This window comes from Meriones unguiculatus, assembly GCF_030254825.1.
Source record: "Meriones unguiculatus strain TT.TT164.6M chromosome Y unlocalized genomic scaffold, Bangor_MerUng_6.1 ChrY_unordered_Scaffold_25, whole genome shotgun sequence".
Lineage (NCBI taxonomy): Eukaryota > Metazoa > Chordata > Mammalia > Rodentia > Muridae > Meriones > Meriones unguiculatus.
In genome coordinates this window covers 6,722,155-6,734,343 of record NW_026843710.1, presented here as the reverse complement: position 1 = coordinate 6,734,343, position 12,189 = coordinate 6,722,155, and positions in this window count along the sequence as shown.

The window sequence follows — 12,189 nt, the reverse complement described above, 5'->3', positions numbered from 1 at the left end:
GGACTTTGTCATAATAAGCTTACATATGTTAAAATGCCATATTCAGATCTCTGACAAGTTTGAGGGCCAGCATATCTGAGTTACTGTTTTTATCATCTGTTCTAAACTATGTCCTATAAAAGAGAATGCTATCTAGAACTATATTTTAAGTAGATTTATAAAGGCAACTTTAGTTACCCATCCTAGGCTTAATCTTAAAAAAAAACTAAACAAAGACACTAGGTATAGCTCAACATCTTAACCAACTGTAGTTGTTAGCATAACTTTAAATCTGCTCTTTCTGAACTAAAATTAAAGCAAACCTTTTAATCAGATACAGTTTATAAAGAGGCTAGTAAATCTTGCTGCTCCTACCACTTGTATTGAAATTGAACAGTAAAAAGCTTTGCATTTAGCAATAATCAGATGACTGAACATACCTCAGACCTAAATAAAAACGATCGTAAACTCACGGCTTTACCCTCTTTATCTGCAGACCAGCATGGTGGCTGGCCAAGTGTAACTGAACTCAGCTGTAAGCCCCGAACAAATATGGCAGCAAAACTACAGCTCCACACACTCTCTATCCCTGAACGATCATGGTGCTAGCCTCGTGCACAATCCCACACAACCAAAAGTTCAGGGTCATCTTTGGCTATATATGGAGCTCAAATAAGTTTTAGAACCAACTGCATAACAGAACAGTACAGAACAATTTTAAACTGTATAAATTATTTTAGCCATACCAAACATATTAGCCAGAATTTTTTTCCCCTTAAAAAAGCACAAGAAAACATTTTGCAATGAGGAATCACCAGCATTTTAAATGAAGTACAGGATATTTTAAAATACACGTTTTTTTTAATTATATTTACTCTCTGGTTATTTTATACATACATTTACTAACCTTCTGCAACATCCTATATACCTTCAGGTTCCTAGCTTTCTTTTTCTGGCTTAATCAGACATGCTCTCTCTCTTGCTTTTTAGACAACATAAAAATTCTCATCAAAATCCTTTTTATGCTAACATGATCCTGCTGGAGCCCAGCGTCTATGATTTGCTTTTTAAAGGAAAAGCAAAAACAAGTTACATTATTACAAAAAGTTCTGAAACTGCCAAATTCTTTTAAAAATAACCTGTAGCAGACAAGACAGTCCAAGGTCACATAAACTCTAAGGAACTTAGAGCAAGTTTTAAGGAACTTGGTGAAACTTCCTCTTTTCTTTGTCTAGAGGTAAAGAACGGGGTGGAAACGTTTTTCCATAAAGCAGCTTAACAAACAGCTCTCCATAAGATACATTCTAAAAACTGCAATTTTCTCAATTAGCACAAACAATACGGCAGGATTTCCTTTAGTAAAATTGATAAAATAAATATCCAAAATCATTGTTATACCCAAATGCCCGATAAACTTTAAATATTTTATTATAGCCTTAAACATTTAAACAATTTTTAAACCCGTTTTTGCAATATCAAAATAAAGTTCTGCTTTTGTAAGAGAGAAGTCACAAAACATAACCATTATCTTAAAAGTCAAAACCAGATTTTAAAACCAGAATTTACCAGTACAAGCAATTTAATTTCTAAAACCAATACCAATTTTAAAATAAGTCATCTTTTTAACCTGGAAGGAAATGAGAATTATTTGACCAAGGTTCTCTCTCTCTCTCTCTCTTTTTATCCATACCAATATGGTGGTCACATTATAAACACATAGGCACACACTTCAGACACACACACACACACAAAAAAAAAAAATACTGCGCAGAGACATTCAGACAAAAAAAAAAAAAAAAAAAAAAAAAAAAAAAAAAAAAAAACATTAACCAGCTGGCCAAATTTATTGAAAATACTGATGAAGTTAGGGGCGTCCCCCCTGAACTTTGGCAGCTGTCTTTGATCATGCCTTGCTACCCAGATACAGACACCTCGGGCTCTGAGGAATTTTTAGAACAGAGAACATAAAGTACTACACGCACAAACATTGCACAGAAACATTTAGACACTTACAGCCAGCACACAAAAACTAAACACAGAGGCAAAGACAAAAAACAACCGCGGTACCTGCTTTTTAAACATTTAAATATATAGAGAGAGCATAACCATGATTTTCAGTCAGAACTAGAAAAATTCAGAATTTATCAGTGAACACAATTTAATCTTTAAAACTAGAAGTGGCTCCATCTTTCTGGTTTCTATTCCAGAGCTGGCTGAAGCTGACACTGGCTGAACCGGGTGGGAGGGGGGAGTAAATTGCAGTCCTGCTAAGCTCTGCAGCTGGCAGAGGCAGGTCTTAGGACTCCGAGGGTTTGGGCGTTCTCATCCACCCAGTTCTCCGAAAGCCTGGCTCTTGGTAGGGGAGTGGGAAGGAGACAAGTAGAGTCCCCATTCCTTCTGTTCACCATGCTACGGCTCCAGCTCCCATCCATGCCCTTTGCCTCAGCCCACCTAGGGGCCTTTTTTGTTTTGGGCCGAAGGAAAGCAGCGCAAAAGAAGTAGGCTATGAGACTTAGCAGATTCTTCCCCTGACTCTGTTTAATCCTCACTTTGTAATGAGATGAGGTCTATCTCTACTTTAGGAGGCTTTTTGGTACCAGCTCTTTTTTATGTACTATCTCTTAACATTTGCTTGCACTGCCAAATGTAGGCAGCCAGTTAGGGTTATGGTACCTGGAAGCCTCTTCTTTCAAATCACTCTCCTCTGAAGGGTCTAATTAGTCAAGGCCTTCTTTGGGAAAAACGAGAAAAGCTAGGGAACTAACAGTAATGACAGGGGGATAATTATTATCTTTATCTCGACCTCTTTTTCTAAGGTCCTCGAGCGGGCAGGCTCCAACCTGATCCCACTTTTTGGCATATCTCTGGCCCATCAATGACAAACCATGGACAAATGTCCAACACAAAAACAAAGAACTTAATTAAATCCTTTTTTCTTTTAACCCATATTCCTCTCTCTCTGAAAGAAGCCTTTAAATCCTTTACAAAAGCGGCTTCTTTAGACAAAGAATGGCCCATCTTTATGGGACAGAAATGTAAAATAGAAACTCACCAGGCATTGTGGCTCCTTGGGTGCCGAAGCGGGAGCCTCAGAAACTGCCTTGATCAAGGTCTTTACTCCGGGGGTCCATCCGACTTGACCCGTACTTCCAGTACTTCCAGCCCCACATTGGGCACCACTTGCCCCGACCCGTGGGACCTAGTTATTTGTGGGGGCGAAGGGGGTCGCAGCCTATAAAAGATGAGTGGAAGAAAGGAAGGACTCAAGCAAATGTGCACTTGTCAAGATTCAAATTTTATTGAACCGAAGTCGGCTTTTAAGGCCAACCTTAGATAGGGGCAGGGCGAGAGAGGAGCGCAGTGTAGAATCTTTTTACTCAGGGAGGGGTAGGTTGGAAAGGCCTACTTTAGAGCCTCTCAGCTCAGGAAGGGGCAGGTTGGAAAGGCCTACTTTAGAGCCTCTCAGTTCAGGAAGGGGCAGGTTGGAAAGGCCTACTTTAGAGCCTCTTAGCTCAGGGAGGGGCAGGGTGGATGTTACAGAATCTTCTTGGCCCAGGGCCTGGAACATTTTCAGTAGTTTTGGAAAGTCAAGGTACAGTTAGCACATTTCTGTAACTGTCAAGCAGGATGTTGGTCAACCAGGTGCAGCAGGGTGGGGGCTATGAGAAAAGATCAGAAGTTTCTCAGGGCTTGTCTCCAGCACCATATTTCTTTCAAGTGGTCAATAATAAAGCCACGTGTCCTTGACCTATGACTTTCACATTACCACAGATTCCATTGCTTTTTGTTAAATGCACAGATATAGCCTCAGTCAATGAACTGCTTACTGTTAAAATGCTCCCTGACCAAGGCAAATCTTTGAAGAGAAAGCATTTAATTGGGCCCGTGCTAATATTTTGACAGAGATCATCCATGATAACACATAATCAAGCAGTCATACTGCTATACTCCTTTAGTAGAAGTGAGAGCTTTTCATACAGAGCCACAAGTGGCAGGTAGAGAGGGGAGACAGGGAGAAAGAGAGAGAAAGAACCAGAGATACAGACTCAGAAATAGAGAGACCACAACAGACAAAAACTAAGATACAAAGTGACAGAGACCGAGAAAGAGAGACTCAGTTATGTCTGGTCACTATCTTTGGCATATCAAACTCAAAGCACACCCTCCTCTAATGTAACTAAAATAGAAATTATATAATCTAAATACGCCATAACTCCTAACACCTCCCAGACATTTCCACACTGGAGCTCCACACGTAATTAGAGAGCTTTAAGGGACATTGCAATTCAAATCACCAGGAAGGAGAAGAAGATGGAGGGACTTCTAGGCTAAAAGAGTTATCCTGATAGTTTGTCATTCAATACAATGTTTGCAGACCCAATTACTTCCAAGGACTGACAATCTACTATGCGGGAAATGAGAAATATTTCCATAATGAAGTATTATTCAGCTAAGAAAATAACATCATGATATTTTCAGGTAGATGTATGGAACCAGGAGAAATCATCCTAAATGAAGTAACTAAAATGCAGAAAGATAAATATGGTAGTTATTCACTTATTAGGAGGTGTGCTAACAGTGGGAGATAAACTTCCAAAAGGCCATCTGTTGTGACGAAATTTAAAGCAACCGAAGCTCTTATTATTAAAATATATTTTTTCTCTGCCCTCAACTGATAGATCAGTAACATATTCTTGGATCCAAAGACATGCTTCCTTCTGCATCAAATGGGATTTCATACAGAGACCCACAGTCTGATATTATGAAGAGAGAGCGAACTTAAAACACCAAGCTTTAAATGGGGTTTCCCTATGGGATTCTTCCTCCCCACACATCTCTGGGAAGCCGGTAGGAGAGGAAGTAGAAAGAGTGTTATAAGCAGAGAGAATTGAGGACAGAAGGAAAACAATGTTCTAAGAACCAGGCCAAAAAGGAAGGTGATTCAGCCAGCCTTGGTGAAGCCTGATGAGCAAGGGTCTGATAGGAAGGGTAGGAAAACCTCCCCTATCAGGAAACCAGAGAAAGGGAATAGGGATAGAAGTAGGAGGGTGGGTGGGGCTGGAAGAAGTAGAGGCAGTGGGCAGCAGAGGGGCTACAAATTGAATAAATCATAGTAAGTAAATACATAAGAAATTCTGTGTTCAAGGTGATGGAGTATAGAGCTCTTCAGGACTGATGGCTTCTTCTTGTGCGTTGTGCCAGGGTGCTATAAAGATGAACTAACTCAGTTTTCTTTAAGGGGCTTGGTGTTGAGACTCTGATCATGTTCCAATGAGTAGATGAACAACACATACTTCAAATGAGGTATTTAAAAATATTTAATGTAACACAAGGGTAGGAATTTGAACCTGGGGACAATGGAAAAGGAGCGTAATGTTTATTATATGAAATTCCCATATAATCAGTAAAAATAATATGTAGACAACTTTTACAATGACTTTTAACATGGAGAAAAGATTCCAGTAAAAAAGGACAGAGAATGACTTTGTAAGGCATGCATTCTAGGAACTCATTATGTAGCACAGAAGCTCAGCCATGAACTAATGTTTACCCAGCTACTTCAGAGCCCATGCGCTCAGGTGGCTGCACTGAACTAGCAGTCCTGGCCCGAACACTACATACAGAGGGTTTGTCTGGATGACCACAGCAGAAAACACAGCTGCTCTTGTGTCCTAGGCATTTAAGATAGAACCACTTATCTGCCCTTCAGAAACTTTTTAAATGAAAACACCCAGACCAGAAGGGTTCCTCACTGAGTAGGGCACAGCTGCCTATTGAGCTAGATCAGACAAGGCAACCCTACTCATAGAGGGTTGATAGCTCTAGTGTGGAAAAGCTGTCAAACAGTTTAATGACCCTCAGTTCGCATTTTACACACACAATCCCTCTCGTTTTCAGACAAGAGTCTCAGGAATTGTCTGGTAAATCAAAGGACACAGTCATCAAAACAAAATGACTGCCTACAAAATGCGAAAGAATCTTCACCAACCATTTATCTGACAGAGGACTAATATCCAATATATATAAAGAACCAAAGAATCTGAAAAACAGCAAACCAAGTAATCCAATAAAAAAATAGGGAACAGAGTTAAAGAGAGAATTTTATGTAGAGCAATATAGATTGGCAGAGAAACACTTAAATGCTCAACTTCATTAGCCATTAGGGAAATTCATATCAAAACAACACTGAGATTTCACCTTATACCCATTAAGAAAAAGCATAAGTGACATCACATGCTGGAGAGGTTGTGGAGAAAGGGGGACTGTCCTCCACTGCTGGTGGGAATATAAACTTATACAACCACTCTAGAAATCAATCTGGTGCTTTCTCAGAAAAGTAGGAATATCACTTCCTCAAGATCCAGCCATACCACTCCTAGGCATATATCCAAAAGAGGCTCAAGTACACAATAAGTACATTTGCTCAACCATGTTTGTAGCACCTTTATTTGTATTAGCCAGAAGCTGGAAACAGCCCAGATGTGCTCAACTAAAAAATGGACACAGAAATTGTGGTATATTGTAAGACCTGGGGTCTCACAGCTCAGGAGTTCAAGATCACACCCTTCCCAGAAACTCCCCCAGACCAAGACTCATTGCAAAAGCAAGAGGTTTATTAACCATTGCACAATGGGGTCACCCCTGCTAGTCAGCAAAGAGTGGCACCGGGAGACAAAGGCCTTTCGGTTTTTAAAAGAAAAATTGGAGGAGATTTGAAGTTGCAGTCTTGGCTATTTAGGATTGGATGAGGAAGCTATAAAGTAAGATAATTGGTTAGTCTTAGGTGCTCAAGCTTGGCCAGTCCTGCCAAGTGTGGATGCAGCTGCAATTGAAGGTGGGGTGGTTAGCTCATCCTTGAAGATTAGGGGCTACAGACTTTTGTCTGGAGGTCAAAAGCTACTCAGAGGAAGTCTATGTTTGTTGCTAAGAAACGCTATCTCAAAGACAAGGGTCTGGTCCTTCTTTTGCTGAGTGAAGGTCATTGCTTGCTTGCCTTTTTTTAAATCTGTCCTCACAGATAGGGTCACATTCCTCCATTCTCTGGAAAGGCACTAAGAGGCTCTAGCTTAACCTGGACCTAAAACTCAAAACTATAGGCTTTAGAAGACATATAGGTTACACAGTTAGCCTAACCCTTTCAATATCTACACAATGGAGTATTACTCAGCAATGAAAATGAGGAAATCATGAAATTTGCAGGTAAATGGTGGGAAGTAGAAAGGATCATCCTGAGTGAGCTGTCCCAGAACAGAAAGACACACACAGTATATACTCACTCATATAGACATATAACATACGATAAACCTACTAAAAACTGTACATCTAAAGAAACTAATCAAGAGAAAGGACCCTGACTGAAACTCTCAATCCTCATCCTGAAAGGCAAATAGGTTGGTAATCAGAAGAAGATGAAATCAGGAAACAATCTAGGAACCTGCCACAGAGGGCCTCTGAAAGCCTCTGCCACTAAGACTATCAAAGCAGAAGCTGAGACTTACGGCCAACTGTTCAGCAGAGTGCATGGAATCTTATGGATAAAGTGGGAAATAGTAAGAGCTGGAGAGGATGAGAACCATACAAGGAGAGCAACAGAACCACAAAATTTGAACACAGGGAACTTCCCAGAGACTCATACTCCAACCAAGGTCTATTCATGGAAATAACCTAGAACCCCTGCACAGATGTAGTACATGACAGTTCAGTGTCCAAGTGGGTTACCTAGTAATGGGAAGAGGGACTGCCACTGACATAATCTGATTGGCCTGCTCTTTGATCACCTTCCCCTGAGGGGGGAGCAGCCTTACCAGGCCACAGAAGATGACAATGCAGCCACTTCTGATGTGATCTGATAGAATAAGATCAGAAGGAAGGAGAAGAGGACCTCCCCTATCAGTGGACTTGGGGAGGGTCATGAGTGAAGAAGGAGGAGAGAAGGTGGGATCAGGAGGGAGGAGAAGGGGCTTATGGGGGGTACAAAGTGAATAAAGTGTAATTAATAATAGAAATATAAAAAATAAATACGAAAAAAAAGTCTGCTTTCCTTCTCTTTTCCCTGCTCCTAAAGACTCAATACTCCAAGGAACCCTAGACCCTGACAGCCTATTATATCAATCAGAATGTGAAGGTACATTTAATGAGGATGACAGTAAATGCTCAGTTCAAAGTAACAACATAGAAAATTTGAGAACCAAGACTACAGTAGGAAACTACCATGTCATTTGGTACATTTCCCTTAATCCCACATCACTTTGAAAATTCCCTACTTAAGAAGTTGTCCAATTATATAAACATGAAAGTTTCCCTGTAGTACAGCTTGAGATCAGGGATGGAGATACCTCCAGATGATCTGTTGTTGTACAGGATCGTTTTGGAGATTCTGGGTTTTTTATTTCTCCATATGAAACTGAGAATCTTTTTTTTCAAGGTCTGTAAGAATTGAGTTGGTATTTTGATGGGAATTGCATTGAATCTGTAGATCGCTTTTGGCAGTATGGCCATTTTCACAATGTTAATCCTACCAATCCATGAGCACGGGAGATCTTTCCATCTTCTGATATCTTCTTCGATTTCCTTCTTCAGAGACTTGAAGTTTTTCTCAAACAGGTCTTTCACTGGCTTCGTTAGAGTCACACCAAGGTACATTATGTTATTAGTGGCTATTGTGAAGGGTGTTGTTTCCCTAATTTCTTTGTCAGCCTTTTTGTCTTTGGTATATAGGAGGGCTTCTGATTTTTTTGAGTTGATTTTGTATCCTGCCACTTTGCTGAAGGTGTTTATCAGCTGAAGGAGTTCTCTGGTTGAATTTTTGGGGTCGCTCATGTATACTATCATATCATCTGCAAATAGTGACACTTTGATCTCTTCCTTTCCGATTTGTATCCCCTTGATCTCCTTTAGTTGTCTTATTGCTCTGGCTAGGACTTCAAGTACTATGTTGAAGAGATATGGGGACAATGGACAGCCTTGTCTTGTCCCTGATTTCAGTGGGATTGATTTGTTTCTCTCCATTGAGTTTGATGTTAGCTATAGGCTTGCTGTATATTGCCTTTACTATGTTTAGGTATGTGCCTTGTATCCTTGATCTCTCCAAGACTTTAAACATGAATGGGTGTTGGACTTTGTCAAATGCTTTTTTGGCATCTAAGGAGATGATCATGTGGTTTTTCTCCTTCAGTTTGTTTATGTAGTGGATTACATTGATGGATTTCCATATGTTGAACCACCCTTGCATGCCTAGGATGAAGCCTACTTGGTCATGGTGGATGATATGTTTGATATGTTCTTGGATTCAGTTTGCAAATATTTTATTGAGTATTTTTGCATCAATGTTCATAAGAGAGATAGGCCTGAAGTTCTCTTTTTTTGTTGGGTCTTTGTGTGGTTTAGGTATTAAGGTGACTATGGCTTCATAGAATGAGTTTGGTAGTGTTCTTTCTGTTTCTCTTTTGTGGAATAACTTGAGGAGAATTGGAATTAGCACTTCTTTGAAGGTCTTGTAGAATTCTGCGCTGAAGCCATCTCGTCCAGGGTTTTTTTTTTTTTTTTTTGGAGGGGAGACTGTTAATGAGTGCTTCAATTTCCTTGGGAGATATAGGGCTATTCAGTCTTTCTACCTGATCTTGACTTAATTTTGGTAAATGGAATCTTTCAAAAAATTATCCATTTCATTTAGATTTTCAAATTTTGTGGCATATAGGCTTTTGTAGTATGACCTAATAATTGTTTGGATTTCCTCAGTGTCTGTGGTTATGTCCCCATTTTCATTTCTGATTTTGCTGATCTGGATAGTTTCTCTCTGCTTTTTAGTTAGTTTAGCTAAGGGTTTGTCTATCTTGTTGATTTTCTCAAAGAACCAGCTTTTTGTTTCATTGATTCTTTGGATAGTTTTGTTTCTAGTTGATTGATTTCAGCCCTTAGTTTGATTATTTCCAGCCATCTGCTCCTCTTGGGTGTATCTGCTTCTTTTTTTTCTAGGGTTTTCAGTTGGGCCATTAAGTTGTTTATATGTGATGTTACGAATTTCTTCTTGCAGGCACTTAGTGCTATAAATTTTCCTCTGAGCACTTCTTTCAATGTGTCCCATAAATTTGGGTATGTTGTGCCTTCCTTTTCATTGAATTCTAGGAAGACTTTAATTTCTTTCTTTATTTCATCCTTAACCAAGCTGTCATTGAGTAGTAAGAAATCGAAGAAGATATCAGAAGATGGAAAGATCTCCCGTGCTCATGGATTGATAGGATTAACATTATGAAAATGGCCATACTGCCAAAAGCAATCTACAGATTCAATGCAATTCCCATCAAAATACCAACTCAATTCTTACAGACCTTGAAAAAAAGATTCTCAGCTTCATATGGAGAAATAAAAAACCCAAAATCTCCAAAACGATCCTGTACAACAACAGATCATCTGGAGGTATTTCCATCCCTGATCTCAAGCTGTACTACAGGGCAACAGTAATAAAAACTGCATGGTATTGGCATAGAAACAGAAAGGAGGATCAATGGAACCTCATAGAAGACCCAGAAATAGGGTCCTCTCTCTTGCTTAGTTTCTTTAGATGCACAGGTTTTAGTGGGTTTGTCCTATGTTGTATGTCTATATGAGTGAGTATATACCATGTGTGTCTTTTTGCTTCTGGGACAACTCACTCAGGATCATCCTTTCCAGATCCAACCATTTACCTGCAAATTTCATGATTTCCTTATTTTTTATTGCTGAGTAATATTCCATTGTGTAGATGTACCACAATTTCTGCTTCCATTCTTCAGCAACTGGGTTGTTTCCAGCTTCTGGCTATTACAAATAAAGCTGCTAAAAACATGGTTGAGCAAATGTCCTTTTTGTGTATTTGAGCCTTTTTGGATATATGCCCAGTAGTGGTATGGCTGGATCTTGAGGAAGCGCTATTCCTAGTTGTCTGAGAAAGCGCCAGATTGATTTCCAGAGTGGTTGTACAAGTTTACATTCCCACCAGCAGTGGAGAAGGGTTCCCTTTTCTCCACAACCTCTCCAGCATGTGTTGTCACTTGAGTTTTTGATGTTGGCCATTCTCATGGGTGTAAGGTGAAATCTCAGGGTTGCTAAAATGTCCAATCCCCATCCAGAAAGGCAAAGAGGATGGACATCAGAAGAAGAAGAAAACAGGAAACAACCTAGGAACCTACCACAGAGGGCCTCTGAAAGCCTCTGCCCTTCAGACTATCAAAGCAGATGCTGAGCCGGATGGGCAACTGTTGGGCAGGTGAACAGAATTTTAGGTAAGAACTAGGAAATAGTAAGAGCTGGAGAGGACAGAGTCTCCACAAGGAGAGCAATAGAACAAGAAAATTTGAACACAGGGAACTTCCCAGAGACTCATACTCCAACCAAGGGCTATTCAAGGAGATAACCCAGATCCCCTGCACAGATGTAGCCCAGGGCAGTTCAGAGTCCAATTGGGTTACATAGTAATGTGAGGAGGGACTGCCTCTGACATAATCTGATTGGCCTGCTCTTTGATCACCTCCCTCTGGGGGGGAGCAGCCTTACCAGGCCATAGTAGAGGACAATACAGCCACTTTTGATGTGAACTGACAGACTAAGATCAGAAAGGAGAGAACCTCCCCTATTAGAGGACATGGGGAGTGGCATGCAAGCAGAGGGAGGAGGGAGGGTGGGATTAGGAGGGGAGGAGGGATGGACTTATGGGGGGATGCAGAATGAATAAAGTGTAATTGATGAAAAATTAAAAAAAAAAGAAGACCCAGAAATAAATCCACACACCTATGAATACTCGATATTTGACAAAGAAGCCAAATCCATTCAATGGAAAAAAGACAGCATCTTCAACAAACGGTGCTGGACCAACTGGATGTCTACATGCAGAAAAATGAAAATAGATCCATATTTATCACCCTGCACAAAACTAAAGTCAAAGTGGATCAAGGAACTCAACCTAAAACCAGATACCCTAAATCAATTGGAAAAGAAAGTGGGGAACAACCTAGAACTCATTGGCACAGGAGACAACTTACTGAACAGAACACCAACAGCACAGGCTTTAAGAGCAACAATCAATAAATGGGACCTCATGAAACTGAAAATTTTCTGTAAAGCAAAGGATACCGTCATCAAAACAAAACGACTGCCTACAGATTGGGAAAGAATCTTCACTAACCCTATATCTGACAGAGGACTAATATCCAGTATATACAAAGAAGTAAAGAA